Genomic DNA, 17,938 nt, shown 5'->3' with positions numbered 1-17,938 from the left:
TCCATGTCCTCACAGCTACCCGTAAGGGATTTCTCCTCCACCCCAAAAGATGATCTAGATGAGGACTCACCGTTAAAACTTCCTGTGGTTGGAAATCTTCTCCATACTGTTCAGTACGGTAGACACCATGCCCCTGTGGCTATTGAGCACTTGAGATATAGTTAATGCAACTAAGGAATTGAAATTAATTTAACCTAAATAAATTTAAACTCAAATAGGCATATGTGACTGGTGGCTACCATATTGAACAACTCAGAATTTTCTAGACCAGGAATCAGCAAACTATAGCCTGCAGGCCAAAGATACCCTACCATTTATTTTTTTAAAGATTTTATTTATTTATTTAACAGACAGAGATCACAAGCAGGCAGAGAGGCAGGCAGAGAGAGAGAGGGAAGCAGGCTTCCTGCTGAGCAGAGAGCCCAATGTAGGGCTCAATCTCAGGACCCTGGGATCATGACCTGAGCCAAAGGCAGAGACTTTAACCCACTGAGCTGCCCAGCCTCCCCTGCCACTTGTTTTTTAAGTAACATTTTATTGGAACACAACCACAGCCATTCCTTTAAATATTGTTTATGACTGTTTCTGTGCTGCAGTGACAGAGTTGAATGGTTGCAAGAGATGTAAATTTGGCATGCAAAGCCTAAAATATTTAGGATCTTGCTTTTTAGAGAAAAAGTTTGCTGGCCCCTGTTCTAGACCATCTCCTTCCTCTGTGATGATGGGTGTTTGCTACAGTGAATCAACTGGAGGCAGTGAGTAAGAGTTTGAGTTTTGGAGAGGCAGGCTGAGCTCATATCACAATCAACCCTTAGCAGCTAGGCATAATCTTAATGTTCTGGGTCTGACTTTCTTCATTACTATCACCATTGTTACGAGAGTGGTGCGGAGCAAATCAAGTCATTCTTATTGTGCTTCACACAGTATCAGATGGATGCAGACACTTGGCAATGTTACCTATCTATCAAAGTAAAAACAGTAGAGATGGGAGCTATTAGGTTTCATTAGCTTCAAATATAATAAATAATAGTAATAGTGATGATGATGATGCTGCAGCACCCTTAGTTTATTAAGAACTTTCACTGATGGGGCGCCTGGGTGGCTCAGTGGGTTAAAGCCTCTGCCTTTGGCTCAGGTCATGATCCCAAGGTCCTGAGATCAAGCCCTGCATTGGGCTCTCTGCTCAGCAGGGAGCCTGCTTCCTCCTCTCTCTCTCTGCCTGTCTCTCTGCCTACTTGTGATCTCTGTCTGTCAAATAAATACATAAAACCTTTTTTTTAAAAAAAAAAAAAAAGAACTTTCACTGAGTGTTTCCTTTGGTTCTCACACCCACCCTGAATGGTCAGGCAACCCAGGAAGATCTTATTACCTCTATTTTTAAAAATGCGGAAACTGAGACTCAGAGACCGTGATTTGCCCAAAGTTTTATTGCTAGAAAATGGTAGAATCAGGGTTTTAAACCTGCATGTTTTGGCTACAAATGTGACAATTATCCTATTATTATACATACATTTGATGCCCAATATGTTTTAATAGGTTCCTTATTAGCCGTCTCACCTAAAAAACAAGTTAACTTTTTTTTAAAGATTTTATTTATTTATTTGACAGAGAGAGAGATCTCAAGTAGGCAAAGAGGCAAGCAGAGGGGAAGGGGGAAGCAGGCCCCATGCTGAGCAGAGAGCCGGATGCAGGGATAGATCCCAGGACCCTGAGATCATGACCTGAGCTGAAGGCAGAGACTAACCCACTGAGCCACCCAGGCGCCCCTAAAAACAAGCTAACTTCTGAGGATTTTTTTTTTTTAAAAGTAATATCTACAGTGTGGGGCTTGAACTCAAGACCTTGAGATCAAGAGTCACATGTGCTACAGACCGAGTCATCAGGTGCCGCTGAAGCTACATCTGACTAGTCAGGTAGTTTTGGTCCTTGCTACTCCAAGTATGGTCTGCTGACCAGCAGCATCAACACCATCTGGGAGCTTACTATAAACACCCAGAATCTCAGGTCCTACCCTAGACTCAACAGCATCTACATTTTCACAAGATCCCAGGTGATTCATATATGTATTGAAATTTGGAAGTATTCACACGCTAGACCTTTGAAACTCAAATCTGTTTTCTTCTCCCTAGAGCCTATCTCTTCATTCCTGTACATTAAACCATTGGCCTCTAGGATTGTTTGGTACAACTGGAATGAATCCCTCCTCTTTTCCCTAACCTCATCAAAACCTTTACAATTACAAATTTGGTGGGGCACCTGGTTAAGCGTCTGACTCTTGGTTTCTGCTCAGGTCATGATCTCAGGGTCCTGAGATCGAGCCCCATGTTGGGCTCTGCACTCTGTTGGGAGTCTACTTGGGGATTCTCTCTTTCCACTTTCCTCTGCCCCTCTCCCTCTCCCTTGACCCCATGCTCAGTCTCTTCTCTCTCTCTAAAATAAAGAAAGAAAGAAATCTTTAAAAAAATAAAATTACAGGGGCACCTGGGTGGCTCCGTGGGTTAAAGCCTCTGCCTTTGGCTCAGGTCACGAGCCAGGTTCCTGGGATCAAGCCCCACATTGGGCTCTCTGCTTGGCGGGGAGCCTGCCTCCCCCTCTCTCTGTGCCCGCCTCTCTGCCTACTTGTGATTTCTGTCTTTCAAATAAATAAATAAACTATTTTAAAAAATAAAATAAAATTACAAATTTGAACAAGCATTACTCAAAAAGAACAGATCAACTATTTTAAAAGACAGCTGATGAAATCTGTAACTTACCTTTTGTGGGAGACTTTTTCCAGGCCTGACCACTCAGATCCACCCTCTTCAGTACCTGCTAGCTAGACAATTTGGGCTCCCGGAAATTTTAAAGCCTGGTTCCAATAATTGAGGATTTGATGTCACCATAGGCTCCTGGCCAGTTTATGATGAGATGGTAAAAGCTGTGAAATATGTGTATGCCTGGTGATTTCCTTGTTTATGCTGATTTGGCAATCATAAATAACCCTCAATTCAGTGGGGGTAGACTAGCGACAGTTAAGTTTCCCTGGAAAGTTCTGGTGATGCCAGATCCTCCTTTCCCCAGCACCAAAGGCAGAGATGAGGCCATTTATGAGTGGTACACACCGAGGCAGGTGAGTTTGCAGTTGGACTTGCCCTCTCTGACATTCCACGTGGAATGCGGTACATGCGACCCTTCAACCCCCTCCGACAAGGTTCCAGGGGGGCATCGCTCTCCTGCATTCTTTTAACTTACATCTCCAGCTTGTCTCCCAATTTCCTTGCTTTCCTACCAACACTTTAGAAACTAAATCCAGCCCTCTGTCCTCTGTCTACTGACACAGTGCTCTGGGATGCCCTTCCAACTTCAGTTGCTTCTGCCGTGCCCACTCCTTTCACCTCCTTGTCTGAACAAGGCATCCCAGACCTTCTGCAATAGAGGACATGACTTCTCCCAACCCCCATCCCCCTTAGCAGGAATGAGGAAGCAGTTGGTCTGGCAAACCAGAGCTACTCCTACTTTATGGCTCTGTCCATACTTCCTCTTACCATTCTCTACCACCCACTTTCACTTCTTCCAAGACTTCGTTGCCAAGTTCACATTTTCCTTGGTACCTCTTCTTCTCCCTCATTCTTGGGGAACTCAGCACCCATGGGAGGGGTCTAACATTCTGACATCAAGGGTCTTAAGCTACCAACTCTTAAAGATTTCCTATGCAACTACCAACATTATTTGGCAGCATGGTGAGGAAATCAGAACAACTTTTCTAAACATGAACTTTAGAATGAGGTAAGTGTTTCAAACCTGGCTTTGCCATTTATTAGCTATTTGGTTTGTGGTAAAATATAATTTCTGTCTGAAAAATGTGTTTGAGAATATCTGCCAACTTGGTTTGTCAAGAAGATTAAGGCAATAATTCAAGGAAGGAGTTTAGGGTACTGCTGGATGATTGCTAGTGCTCTGGCTAGAAAGAAGGCTCTAGGAAGACACCAATGGCTGTATGCTTTGTTGACTGTTGTACACCAGCAATAAGCAAGTGGCTGGCATTAGGCACACAAAAAAATTTTGTCAAAGAATAAAATGAATACAAATATGGTAGCCATGTTTTCTATGTCAATATTTTAGGTCTTGTCATCACCCTGAGTATTTCCTCAGCTAAAAGCTCAATGTCAGATATCTCATCATTCTTCTTCCAGGATTTCTATGCTCCAGACTCCTTCACCTTGTGGCCTCCTATAGTACCTGCTGGGCCAATCTTCAGTCTTGGGTTCCTGCCTCACATCAAGACGATGCTCATAACTTTGGTTGTCCCAAGTAACTCTGTGTTTCTTTAAGAAAAATCGTGGATGTCTTGGTGGTTCAGTTGGCTAAGCATCTGTCTTCAGCTCAGGTGATGATCCCAGGGTCCTGGGGCTCGAGCCCTGCATCAGGCTCTCTTCCCTGGGGAAGTCTGCTCTTCCCTCTGCTCCCTGCCTCCCCGCAACTTGTGCTCTCACTCTAAAATAAATAAATAAAATCCTTTTCTTTCTTTCTTTTTTTTTTTTAAAGGAGACAAAAAGAAAAGGAAAAAATCACAACAGTCTTATGAGGAGCTCCACCAAAATTTAACAACAATAACTAACACTGAGTACTTACCTATATGCAAGGCACTCTTCTAAGTCGTTTATATGTATTACCTAATCCAATTCTTACCATCTTTCAAAAAGGGATTCAAACCCAAACCTATATTGGCTCCCGGGACCACACCCTCAAGCACCACCAAATATGACTACTCTTCACATTGGGTTCTCACTGTTACTCAGAAAACTTTACACATCTCTTGTTGCCTCCCAGACATATGGGGCCAACAGCTGTTTTCTGTCTTCCTTGGTTCTTTCCCCTTTCTGCCCCACTACCAAAATGCAGCCAGCTCCCTCTGTGAGCGGTGACCCAGCCTCCCTCATTACCGCATTACATCATGGCCACCTGAAGGAAGGGCTCTCCACCACCAGTCAGCTCCTCTGTGTAACCTCTTCTCCACTCAGAACATACGTATGCTTTCCCCATCCTCTCCCAAACCCTTGGAGCTCAGAGAAAGTACTTTTCCACTTTCCTTCCTCAGGCTCCCTTGAATTAGACCCTTTATCCTTCTTGGGGATTATCTTCCATTAATTATCCATTCTCTTGTAATTTCAGAAACTCTTTTTGGCATTCCCCTAAGAAGCTTGCAATTTCTTTGAGGAAATGGACACATAACTTCAAGCTCTGTCTCTGCATTATTGTTTGCTCTGTGTAAAAACCTTGTCATACTTCCCTTCTTGCAGAAAAACATTCCTTCCTTCTGTGTGTTTGAACTACCATCTTTGCTTTCTCCTTTTAACAAAAATTTCTTAAAATATTGACAACTAGAGTTACCCATTTCTATTGTTCATTACATATTCTTAAAATGTTTTCAATATGGCTTAATTACAAAATTTTTTGCCCTTTTTTTGTATTTTTGGAGCCTTTAATAATGTAATTTCTTTGGTGGAGTGAATGCTTATTTTTAAAAATATTTTATTTATTTATTTGAGAGAGAGAGAGAGTAAGAAGGAACAGAGAGAGGGCCAGAGGGAGAGGGAGAAGCAGACTCTCCACTGAGTAAGGAGCCTGATGTAGGACTTGATCCCAAGACCCTGGGATCATGACCTGAATTAAAGGCAGACACTTAATGGACTGAGCTAACCAGACACCCTGGTTGCTTATTTTTCCATTTACTTTAATAATCCAATTTCTTTGGTGGAGTGGAAATAGTGCAGTTTGTTTCTCACGCTTATTTGATCCCAGAGGTTTTTTCATGCCCAGAGCACTGTGTTTCATGGACCACACTTCAGAAAATCCTTTTTAAAGATTATAGGTGATATAAGTGAAGTTCCAGGCACACAGGAAGGTTTTCTAAGCAGTAGCAACCACATCACAGGGCACCCCCCCCCCACCATTGTTGTTGTATCTTGGATATCATGACTGGGCAGCTTTCTTGAACTAATCTCTAAATGCTCAAAACACCTTCCCCCAAGGCCTGAAGCTACCCAACATCAGTTCCATCCCAGCAAGAGGTTCTGTTCTGATCCCTTTTGAACCCCCTTGCCCATCCCCAGGCCACCTGTAGCCCAGCAAGTCTTGAGATATGGCACTTACTCAAGAAGGACATTAGAGCAGTACTTGAGTGTCTCAGTCGGTTAAGTGTCTGACTTCAGCTTAGGTCATGATCTCAGGGGCCTGGAATCAATCCCTAAGATGAGCCCCATGTCAGGATCCATGCTCAGCATGGAGTCTGTATGTCTCTCTCCTTTTTCTTCTGCCCATCTCCCTGCTGGTGCTCTCTATATCTGTCTCTCTCTCAAGTAAATAGAATTTTTAAAAAAAGATGGGAAGCATTAGATCCCCATGAAAACTCTACACTGTGAATGTATTGGCAAAAGGCCTCCTTGAGAACCCAGAGATTTCAGGAATTAAACCTACAAAGGAGTAAATATGTGTTTATTAATCAGAACCTTTTAATGAGTACCTTTCCATGGAGGGTTTTGTAATAGTTTAATTTATTTTCTAACATTGTTACCAAACCAGTAGTTAGATCAAACAATCTGCCTTGAATGTGCCTCTTTCTAAACTTTGCCAGGACAGAGAGATATCTGCAAGTTACTTAATATCTCTGAGCTTCCCTTTTCTCATGAACAAAATAGAGGAATGTCTACCTCACAGACTTATTGTGAATAGGAAACGGGGTGATTGTGTATAAAGCATTTGGTTTGGGCCCTGGAACACAGCAGGCACTGAAAAAGAGAAATGACAGCTTGGAGGAATAAAATATATGAAACCTCAGGTGCTGAAGGTCTTGACCTCCAGGATAAGAAGAGCATTATTCATCCTACATCTGGGAAGCCCCTGGCTTCCAGCCCTTTAATAAAATGATTCTCACTGTTGTAAAGAATGAAAAAGTTGAAAGAAAGAAAGAAAGAAAGAAAGAAAGAAAGAAAGAAAGAAAAGAAGGAAGGAAAACTACTGTGTTTTGATATTCAGGAAAGATCTTCAAGACCTAAACTCTCATATTAGACCCTAAACAAGAGTGATGTCAGAGGGCGCCTGGGTGGCTCAGTGGGTTAAGCCTCTGCTTTTGGCTCAGGTCACGATCTCGGGGTCCTGGGATCGAGCCCTGTATCGGGATCTCTGCTCAGCGAGGAGCCTGCTTCCCCCTCCCTCTCTCTGCCTGTCTCTCTGCCTACTTGTGATCTCTGACCATCAAACAAATAAATAAAATCTTAAAAAAAAAAAAAAAGAGTGATGTCAGATTTGGAGCTATAGGAAATGGTAGAGAACACATAGAATCAGAAAGATTGGGTAAAGTAGTGTGTACTTTATCTACTCCAGATATTTGGGAATAAAACATCAGTGTGAAGTCCTCTTATATGGTGGTAACAGCATCCTCATCTCTACTATCAAATATTTATCAGCTGCTTATTGAATCTAGGACACTGTGCTAAGTAAGGCGGGGTAAGAAAGCATGTCCAAGGCTGTCTTTACCCTTCAGCTTAGCAAAAGATGAAAACAGTAACATTCAATATACGTTGAATGGCAAGAGTTGGGACATTTATAGAATTGCTGTGAAATTGCAGAGCAGGGATTCCTGGCTGGCTCTGTTGGTTAAGTGTCTGCCTTCAGCTCAGGTTATGATCCCAGGGTCCCGGCATGGCATAGTGCCGAATTGAGCCCTGAATCAGGCTCCCCGCTCAGCGGGAAGCCTGCTTCTCCTTCTCTCACTTCCCCTGCTCTTGTGCACGCATGCTCTCTCTGTCAAAAAAATAAATAAAACCTTTAAAAAAGAAAAAAAGAATTGCAGAGCAGAAGGATTCTTGGAAGGATGCCTACATAGGATGGGTGGCTATTCTAATGCTTTTAAAGAGTTTCCCATCAGAAATGTGACTGAATCAAAGGTTGTTCAGATAAATGATGAAGAGGAAAGAAGGTTTTCTAGGGAATGGGTCCTGTCTTAAATATGTTGGCGTGCAAGTGCAAGGAGTTGGAGCTTAAACAGAATTTGATGAGGAGATAGTTTTCCAGACAACTTTCATTGTATTTTATTCAGCTGTAATTTAATTGATGTTTTAATCAATTAAACATAAAAGAAGACAAGGATGAAATATACATTTATGTCCATACATATTTATAGCCATCTTGATATTTTTTCTTTTCAATAGAGAAATAACTTGCAGGATGTTCATCCGAAGGTTAAAAGTGGCTATTTTGGAGTAGTGGGAATTTTTGTGATTTTCTGTCCAGCGCAAAGTTCAGAGAAGAGGAAAGAAAGGAAGGAACGCAGACAAGCCTGCCGGCGGTGGGGAATTAACAAGGATTCCTGTGAAAGGACATGCCACGACCTAAGTCACGCTATAGGAACACAGCAGTTTCAGGCAGCGTTTTAGAAAGGAATACATGGTTTCTAAGTAAGTGGTTAGGAAATGAAGCAGTGGTTTCTGGGCATGGGTGTGGGTTTTCCGAGACAAGCCCTCTGAGACTCATTTCATTCCCTTTTGCATGACAGATGCAATTCATCTTTTCTGCGTACAAAATCGTCTCTCAAGCATTTAACACTTCAATTGACACAGAATGAGAAAAATGGAATCATTTTGGAAGCCCAAGAAAGTAAGCCATAAGAAGGAAATATAGTTTTTCTGCTAATGGCAAAAAGGATCTCCCGTAGAATGCAGATTTTCTCTTAGTCATCCCCTACCTGAAAAATGAGCCATCCTACCCTCCTCCAAGAAGGGATAACAAGAAAGTATTACATGTTAAGTTTAACCAAGAGTTCTAGTTAGAGTTTTTATTTAATATATCATGAGCAGATTTTGGCTTTACCTGCAATCGTAGGGAATTTCTACAGAAATCAGGAAGACATTTGGAAAGAAAGGCTGTGCAACCCTAGTGATATGGATGTGTCTAGATCTGGCATTCCTTTGACTACAAGCATGAAATTCTAAGTCGTTTCAAGCTACAATTTTGGGGGTGCCCGGGTGGCTCAGTGGGTTAAGCATCTGCCTTCGGCTCAGGTGATGATCCCAGAATCCTGGGATGGAGCCCCACATTGGCCTCCCTGCTAAACAGGAAGTCTACTTGTCCCTCTCCCTCTGCCTGTTGCTCCCCCATCTCCTGTTTGTGTGCTCTCTCTCTTTCACTCTCTCTGTCATATAAATAAATAAAATCTTAAAAAAAAAAAAAAAGCTATGATTTTGGGGCACTTGGATGGCTCAGTTGTTTTTGCATCAGGTCACGATCTCAGGGTCATAAGACCGAACCCCAGGGCAGGCTCTGTGCTCAGTGTGGAGTCTGCTTAAAATTCTCCCTTTCTCTCTGTCCCTCATCCTGCTCTCTCTCTCTCTCAAGTAAATAAATAAATAAATAAATAAATAAAATCTTTTAAAAATTAAAACTATAAAAATAAATTAATAAAATAGTAAAATTTTAAAAAATAAAATTAAATAAGTAATAAAAATAAAATGATAAAAAATAAAATAAAAAATTAAAACTATAAAAATACATACACTAAAAAATGAGAAGACTTGTCTTATAATCATTCTTCTCCTCAGAGACATCAATATTTTGATGCAGAGTCTTTCCAGATACTCGTGTACTCATATATACATTATCTTACTTATTCAAATGCTTTTTTTTTTTTTAAGTAGGATTCCTGCCCAGTGCAGAACCCAACATGAGGTTTGAACTCACGATTCTGAAATCAAGAGTCAGATACTTATCTGACCAAGCCACCCAGGTGCCCCCATATTCAAATGCTTTTAATATAATCTTACTGTGCTCACACTGTGTATTATGTCCCACATGCTTTCCTTTTTCAATACATCTCAGAACCTTCTAGGTCAGTCTTGTACATTTTCCTCATTTCCTTTTAATTATTTCTACATTTCCTTTTAATTATTGTATAATATTTCATATGATCAACTTCCATATTCTAACCATCCATTCTTCCCATTCTTGAATATTTAATTTGTTTTCAAGAGAACATTAAGAAAAATTATATGCCAACAAATTGGACAGCCTAGGAGAAACGGATAAATTTCTAGAAGCACATAACCTTCCAAAACTGAATCAGGAAAAACCGGAACATTTGAACAGACTTATTATTAACAATGAAATTAAATATGTAATCAGAAAGTTCTCAACAAACAAAAGTCCAGGACCAGATGGCTTCACAGGTGAATTCTACCAAACAGTTAATGAAGAGTTAATATTGATTCTTCTCATAGTATTACAAAAGATAGAAGAGGGAAGAAAGCTTCCAAATTCATTCTATGAGGCCAGCATTACCTGAAAAACAAAATGAGATAAAGACACTACAAAATAGAGAAGTACAGGCCAATTTCTCTCATAAACATAGATGCAAAAATTGTCAACAAATGGGGTGCCTGGGTGGCTCAGTGGGTTAAAGCCTCTGCCTTCGGCTCAGGTCATGATCTCAGGGTCCTGGGCTGGAGCCCCGCATCGGGCTCTCTGCTCAGCAGGGAGCCTGCTTCCTCCTCTCTCTGCCTCCTCTCTGCCTACTTGTGAACTCTGTCTGCCAAATAAATAAATAAAATCTTTAAAAAAAATTGTCAACAAAATATTAGTGAACAGAGTTTAACAGTATGTTTTAAGGAATCACTCATTACAATCAAATGGGATTTATTCCCAGAATTCAAAGGTGGTTCAATATTTGCAAATCAATCAATGTGTTACATCACATCAACAAAAGAAAAAATAAAAACTATATGATCATTTCAATAATTAGTTTACTTTTTAAAAAATGATTGTCTGAAAATATGTAATATCATGGAAAATACGTAGAGTGTATAGCCAAATGGGTGAAAAAGGCAGCATACAGACATTATATCCAATACAATCCCATTGGAAACATATTTATTCATACTGATTCACAAAGAAAGGATAAGAGAAAACAAGTGTCAACAATGATTATATTTGTGTAGTGGGATCTACTTGATTTTTGTCATTTGCTTCATTGCTTGTCTGCATTTTTCAACATTTTTTTGCAATAAGCCTGACAACTTTTATAATTATAAAAAAAAAAATCAACAGTGTTACTTGGAAAGTAAACCAAAACGACAGTTACTTAGCTAGGAAAAGGCAGTCTCTCTTCTTCATTCACGCAACATTTGCCTTACTTGAATACAGTTTTCCTGGGGACCGAGCCAAAGAGTAAGCCAAGAAGTCTTGATAGAAGCCCAGGGAAAACATCTGTAGCGAAGGAGGTGGGGGGTGGGGCGGAAGGAAGGAGAGACCAAGAAATCAGTCAGCGTCCAGTCTCCTCTCATGCTCTCTACCTCCTTTTATTCAAACAGTTCATTCTGGTGAGGCCACAGGCATTTCTGAAATTCTCCAAGGTGGGGAGCTGCCAGGAGCAAACTTGGCCATTCTTTTATGTGGGAACATGCGTGACTGCTGTTCAGGGAGGACCTACAAGGGAATGTTTCGATCTCTTGCTGGGCTTGACTCCAAAGTATAGATTTACAGAGCTGTGTACAGTGCCACTGAAAGAGCACTTACATTTCCCAGCATGGGTCGGGGCAGTGGCTTTTATCTCTGCAGGCTCTGGGTAGAGTCATCTTTTTTTTTTTTTTTTTTTAAAGATTTTTTATTTATTTATCAGGGGGGGGGGGAAGAGCGAGCACAGGCAGACAGAATGGCAGGCAGAGACAGAGGGAGAAGCAGGCTCCTTGCTGAGCAAGGAGCCCCATGCGGGACTCGATCCCGGGACGCTGGGATCATGACCTGAGCCGAAGGCAGCTGCTTAACCAACTGAGCCACCCAGACATCCCTAGAGTCATCTTTTTGAAACGATAAGACTTTAAACAATAGGTGGCAGCCCCAAACTGTGCTAAAGAATCTTGACCACATTTGCAAGCCTGTCCTGGACTCAGTTTCCTGTCCAGCCAGCTCCCGGAAGGGAAATTTTCGAGGCCAGGCGTCTTTTGTAGCATAATAGATGCTCAGCCCCAGCCTGGTTGAAAACTTGGTGCCAATACCCTGTACACTGCGGTGGAAGCTTGAAATAATCAGAGGGACTTCAGGAAGAGTAGGCAGTGGATTCTCATGTTCTGAGATTGTTGACATCAAACAAGTCCAGAATCACGGGCTTTCCCAGGACATGTGTTACAACCATAGGCCTAGGAGGGGAACGTTAATTCCCAGAGAAAGTGCTCCCTTATGATATGATACCAGAAATGTGCCTTCCTTACCTTCATTTCCTCTATTATCTACCGACCGCTCTGAAATCCTACTAAAGTTTCATTCCATATGATTATGGAACAAACAGATTTTGCAAAATTATCATTATCTCTGGAAGCGGTATCATATCAGCCATGAACTCTTAAATGTGACTGAATTTTACTCGGACTCCTGCTAGCTGACAAGTGTTCCCTGCAGAGAGTGATGGTTATTAGATGATGAACTGGGGTGAAGGAAAAGATCCCCTTAAGGACTTTGCTTCATGAAAGCAGACCCAGTAGGGTTCTAGAAGCCCAAGTCATTTAAATCCATGAGGTAATCCACCGAGTAGCCCAAGAATGAGGATACTTAAGAGAGAGAGGGTCTGGGGACCAAGAATATACAATCAGTCTTCATTTTTAACAATTTCCATATTTGTGAATTGACCTACTCACTAAAGTTTATTTGTAATCAAACTCTTGGTATTTTGTGATCCTTTGTGGGTTTTCACAGAGCCCTGAAAACTTTTAGTCTCCTGACATGTTCCAAGCTGAGGAGGGACAAGGTGGTGTTCTGCCTTCTTGTTTCAGCTCTCATACTATAAAGTGTCCTTTTTGCAGTCTATGATGGTGCCAATAATTAGAGTAGTGATTTTTTTTTTTTGGTTGGTGATTTCATGGTTTAAAATGGTGGCCTTCAAGTGTAGTGTTAAAGTGCTGTCTAGTGTTCTGTGATATGCTTTATAGAGAAAAAAACATGCATTAAAGAAGCATAATTCAGTCATGAGTTATAGTGCTGTTGGCTGCTGGTTCAATGTTAATGAATCAATAATATTCATTAAATATGGTATCTTTAAACAGAAGCACACGAAAAACAAAGTTGCATATTGATCGGTTGATGATAATGTGACCAGAAGCTCACATGAAACTAACCCTGGATTTTCCCTAGGAAAACTATCCAGTATTTGCTAATTTGCAGCATTCTCAGAGACTTTATACACAAATAATGAGAATCAACTGGGATCTTAGACTTTAGAAGAAGAAGAAAGAGCAACTGGTAAGTAGCTATCTTTAGCAATAAAATAAATGACAGGTATTGGTATCTTACTATGATTCATGTGAGAAAAGATTGAGAGCCTCAGTGTGGCTGTTCATAAAGCATATCAAAATCTGGAATTCCTTAGACTATATCAATGTTTCATAAAGGTTCTAAAATTTCCCCAAGGAATCATTCAGGACAGTGATTCTTTCCCTATAAGGATAATCTCCTTTGCTGACATCCCATTGGGGGTACTTAGCTGTATGAAGCCAGTAATACAAAAATACCAAGAAACTTCTACCTAGAAAGATGTAGCCCATTTTACCTCACCATTTGGCTATAATTTCATTATTATTTATATGGCAGTCTAATTTGCCTGAAGTGCCGTTTTTAAATAACTACAAGAGTACTCCTTCACTAATAAACATTATTTTAATAACTCCTCCATAATTAAGGAATTCCCTGTTCCAGACTTGTGCTATTTCTCTCTGTGAGGGCTCTGGATTATGCTAATTTACGAGACCTAAAGTATAGATTCTCTGGGGTGTGTGTGTGGGGGGGTTGCTATGTACACTGGAACAATAGTCCTAAACTTGGTAGTGTTAGAATCTAACAGACTTATCTAGACAAGAAGACTCAGCTAACTGATAACACCCATTTATGATGAGTACACAAGTGCTTCAGTGAAAACCAGGCATCAGAAGAAACAGAGGTCAGGTCATGTGGTGCCCATCAGACAAGCCAGCGAGGTCCGCAGGGGTGGAGCTGTGGGATGGAGTGGGGTTGGCCGACACTGAAGAAACGGGGTACTTGTCTCATACTCAAGGAAGCCATAAAGCCTAAATCAGGACCAGAGAAAGGCTCAATGGCCTCGAGTGGCCCTTGGGTCAGCACTGGCTGAGACTGCCTGGGGCAGTGACCTCTACAGATTTCTCTCCTAAAATGAATGGAGCTGAGCCTGGGATGAACACTGTGTCCCTGCATGAGGTCCACATAATTCATTCCTTGCTGCATTTGATAAGATTGCCTGAAGAGGCTGTTATGGTTGGAGAAGGGGCTGGGAGCCAAAACTGACCAATAAAGGGAAAGACAAAGGTGAGAGAGAGGCAAGAGGCAGCAATGGAGCCAGGTACTCTGGCCTGAAAAATTCTGTCTAGAGATGTGACACCCAGGTAGTCAGTCAGGCATTTAAGCCAAATGGGCCATTGTCTTCTTGGAGTTCAGGGGAAAGACTGATTTTTTTAAGAGCCTGTGGTTCTGCTGTGGGAGGAATAGAAGTTCCTAGCCAGGGAAATGGAATTACAAAGTGCACAGAGGACAGTGGGACATATTTGTGTTACTGGTAGATTACTTGGTGGATTTATATCAGGGGTTTTAACATTTCCCCCTTCAGGGAACCAGTTGAGACCTAAATCTGCATAAATCCTCTCGAGTTATACTTAACTCAATCAAGGCACAATAGATTTTAAATCAAATTTCTTCTATGCAGGAAGTTCCCAGGAAGGCAAAGCAGGGAGAGGAGCCTCATTATTGTCAGTCTTTCAATACAACCTCAATAAGCAGTTTCCTGTCTTATAAGCCAGAGTTCTTCAGAGAAAACAGAAACAATAGGATATATGTGTTTTATCCTATTGGTGTACCAAATCATGCCACCGGCTTTCCTGGGTCTTCAGCTTGTAGATGGCAGACTTGGGTCTTCTCATCCTCCATAATCACATGCGCCAATTACTCATAATAAATCTTGGGATGAGAAGACCTAAGATCTGCCATGTGCAAGCTGGAGACCCAGGAAACCTGGTGGTGTAATTCAGTCTAAGTCCAAAAACCTGAAAACCTGGGGAGCAAATGGAGTAAATCCAAGTCCAAAGGTAGGAGAAGATGAGATGCCATGTCCAGCTTATTGAGGCAGTAAAAAGAGGCTAATTCCTCCTTCCACCTTTGTTCTATTCAGGTCCTCAATGGATTGGGTGATGCCCACCCACAAAGGAGGAAGCAATCTATTGATTCCACCAATCCTAATATGAATGTCATCCAGAAACACTTCACAGACATCCTTGGAAATGTTTAGAGGCACCTGGGTGGCTCAGTCGGTTGAACATCTGCCTTCAGCTCAGGTTATGATCCCAGGGTCCTGGGATTGAGCCTAGCATCATGCTCCCTGGTCAGTGGGGAATCTCCTTTTCCCTCTGCCCCCCACCATTTGTCTTATTTCTCTCAAATCAATCAATCTTAAAAAATGTTTAATCTGGGCACCTCATAGCCAGTCAAGACGACACCTAAAATTAACCATTACACTGTATTATTTACAATTAATTTCAGTAACTTACTTTTTACAGAGATGCTTTTGTAGCTGAGAAAGCTTGTGAAGTTGTTTCTACCCATTAATTTTTCAAAAGTATGCAACAGATGAAGGCTTGCTTTTTCCCTTACACAGATAAAGATAACTAAAGCATAAAATGTTTGTGTATCCAAATGATGTTTATGCAGAGATCCTAGCAAAGTATTTGGTTTGTATATATCCATTGAAAGAAACATCGTTCAGACATTGATGTTCATTCTAGTCACTCTAGCTGTATATTCTGCTCTTGTGGAAGTGTGGGTGGCATGATCTATTAAAAAAAAAAATCTTCAGCTTAGCCAGTCTAGCACAATACTTCAGGAAAATGTGAATTCGGCTCAGGTAATACAGTTTTCTGACCTGTGCAAAACCCATAGCCCAGATTAGGGGTGGTCTTATGGCCAACATATTGTCAAATCTGCGGTAGATGAAAAGTATCCCTCCTTGCCTTCTCTGCCTCCTCTTTCAATCCACTCTGCTGTTTTAATCCTTTGGTTCTGGTGTTGATAATTTCACCCCTCTGTCCTTATTAGCTCATTTATTAGAAAAAGCTTGGGAGCCAGACACTGAGGGGATTAGAATCTTGTGGTTGGAGAATAAGGGTACAGGATGTAGGAGCAGCCTTGAGGTGAATTATCAAAAAGATGGTAATTTTTCTCAGGGGAAAATTTAACCTCCAGCTAGTATATCTAAAGCAGAAGATTCTGCTTATAGGTCATTTGTTTGCTGCCCCACCTTGAATCACATTATAAAAAATTTCTTTATTTACTCTTCTTTAGGACACTGGTGGGCAGAAATGAAGAAGCCCAGGGGTCCCAGAAGCTGGCTGGGATCCCTTGTGTAGATCCTTAAAGACCAGCATGTCTGATGGCCCAAGTTTGGGTTTTGTTTTTCTGACACAAAGCAGAGAAGAACATTGATTCCAGGTCAGTTCTCAGTTTTATTGACTTGTTTTTGCTTTTATGCAGTGGGAAAAAGAGCAAGAAGAAAAATGGCAGTCGCTCAAGTACAGCCTGTCTTTCTATGTCAATGAGTAGTATTCTAGTAAACTCAGTCAAGTCTGACCACTTGGGAGAACTAAGGGAGAAGACCACTCCCACTTCCTGTGCAATTCTGATGTGGCAGGCATTGTGTTCTGACTTTAGATGTATTATAGGGTTAATCCTGACAACATCTTTATAGAATAGTTGATGTTATTCTCATTTTACCAGTGGCTAGCAAGTTCTAAAAAGTGAGTCACTTGTCCAAGATTCTACACCTAGTAAGCGGCAAAGAAGGAATTAGTCCCAATCTCTTTAAACTGGAAAGCTAATGCTTTCTCTACTTATTTCCAAAAGCTTTTATTTAGGGGCTCCTGGGTGGTTCAGTTGGTTGAGTGTCTGACTCTTGGTTTTGGCCCAGGTCCTGATCTCAGGGTTGCAAGATCGAGCGCTGCATCAGGCTCCCCCACCTCAGCAAGGAATTTGCTCAAGATTCTCTCTCTCCCTCTTCCATCCCCCACCCTCTCCGTCTTTCTCTCAAATAAATAAATAAATAAATAAATACATGTTTATAAAAAGCTCTTATTTAATCAACAACTATTTTTGAGCATCTGTTATGGGCTAGGTCTTGTGCTATTGTAAAGAATACAAGGATAAATAAACATACAGTCTTGTCTGCAGAGAGCTCACGGGCCAGTGGGAAATGGGGCACACAGGTGCAGTGTGTTAGCTGCTAGTGAAGACTACCAGGCAGACAGAGAGGAGAGGAACCTGCCTGAGTCTTGGGGGATCAAAAACATCAATCCAGAGAAAATACCTCTACAGGAGCTTAAAAAAAAAAAAAAGTGCTTCTCAAATTTTGAGGTAATTATGAATCATTCTGGGATTTTTTTTTTCACTCTGGGATCTTATTAAAATATAGGTTCTGATTCAGTAGGTTTGGAGCGAGGCTTGTGCATTTCTAAGAGGAGAGGCTAATGCTGCTGGCCCATGGCTCACACTTCTTAGCTGTAAAGCTCTAAAGGGAAAGGAAATGTTAGCCCGGTGTAGAGGTGTGTTGGGGAGAACTTTCCCAGGAAAGACAAGGAATGCGCAAAGACTCAGCGAGAAAAAGAGCAAGATCAACTTCGGGGAACTGCCATTGATCCAGCAAGCCTGGGTTATAGGTCATGACAAGGTGAGCCAGCCTGACACGGACTAGAGGCAACAGCAAACAAGTGAGCCGGAAGCACATGAAGCAGGCTCTGCAAGACTTGGTAAGAAGCTACATCTGATGCTGAGGGCAACTCAGAGGCCATTCAGTGTTTTCAACTGATGAGTTCCTGTCGCAGATTCAGGCTTTCCAAAAAGCATACAGGCTATCGCATGGAAAATGCAT

At 41.4% G+C, this 17,938-nt stretch overlaps 1 protein-coding gene and 1 long non-coding RNA gene across 4 annotated transcripts in view; one reads left to right on the top strand and one right to left on the bottom strand.

Moving 5' to 3' along the window:
- SMCO2 (single-pass membrane protein with coiled-coil domains 2) overlaps nt 1-3,150 on the bottom strand; it is a 30,016-nt gene extending 26,866 nt beyond the window's left edge. For all 3 annotated transcript variants that reach the window (XM_013047828.2, XM_045073270.1, XM_045073271.1), the window contains exon 1: nt 2,754-3,150. The gene's annotated coding sequence lies outside the window, so the exon portion shown is untranslated. The remainder of the gene's footprint in view (nt 1-2,753) is intronic.
- A 415-nt stretch (nt 3,151-3,565) lies between these two features.
- On the top strand, nt 3,566-17,036 carry LOC106004094. Its single transcript, XR_006604683.1, has 4 exons — nt 3,566-3,765; nt 13,153-13,260; nt 16,360-16,506; nt 16,982-17,036. It is a non-coding gene; the product is annotated as an uncharacterized LOC106004094 (long non-coding RNA).
- Nucleotides 17,037-17,938: the final 902 nt, after the last annotated feature.

This window comes from Mustela putorius, unplaced genomic scaffold (genome assembly GCF_011764305.1).
Source record: "Mustela putorius furo isolate JIRA1106 unplaced genomic scaffold, ASM1176430v1.1 tig00537227_pilon_pilon_pilon, whole genome shotgun sequence".
Lineage (NCBI taxonomy): Eukaryota > Metazoa > Chordata > Mammalia > Carnivora > Mustelidae > Mustela > Mustela putorius.
This window is presented reverse-complemented; position numbering and strand designations above follow the sequence as displayed.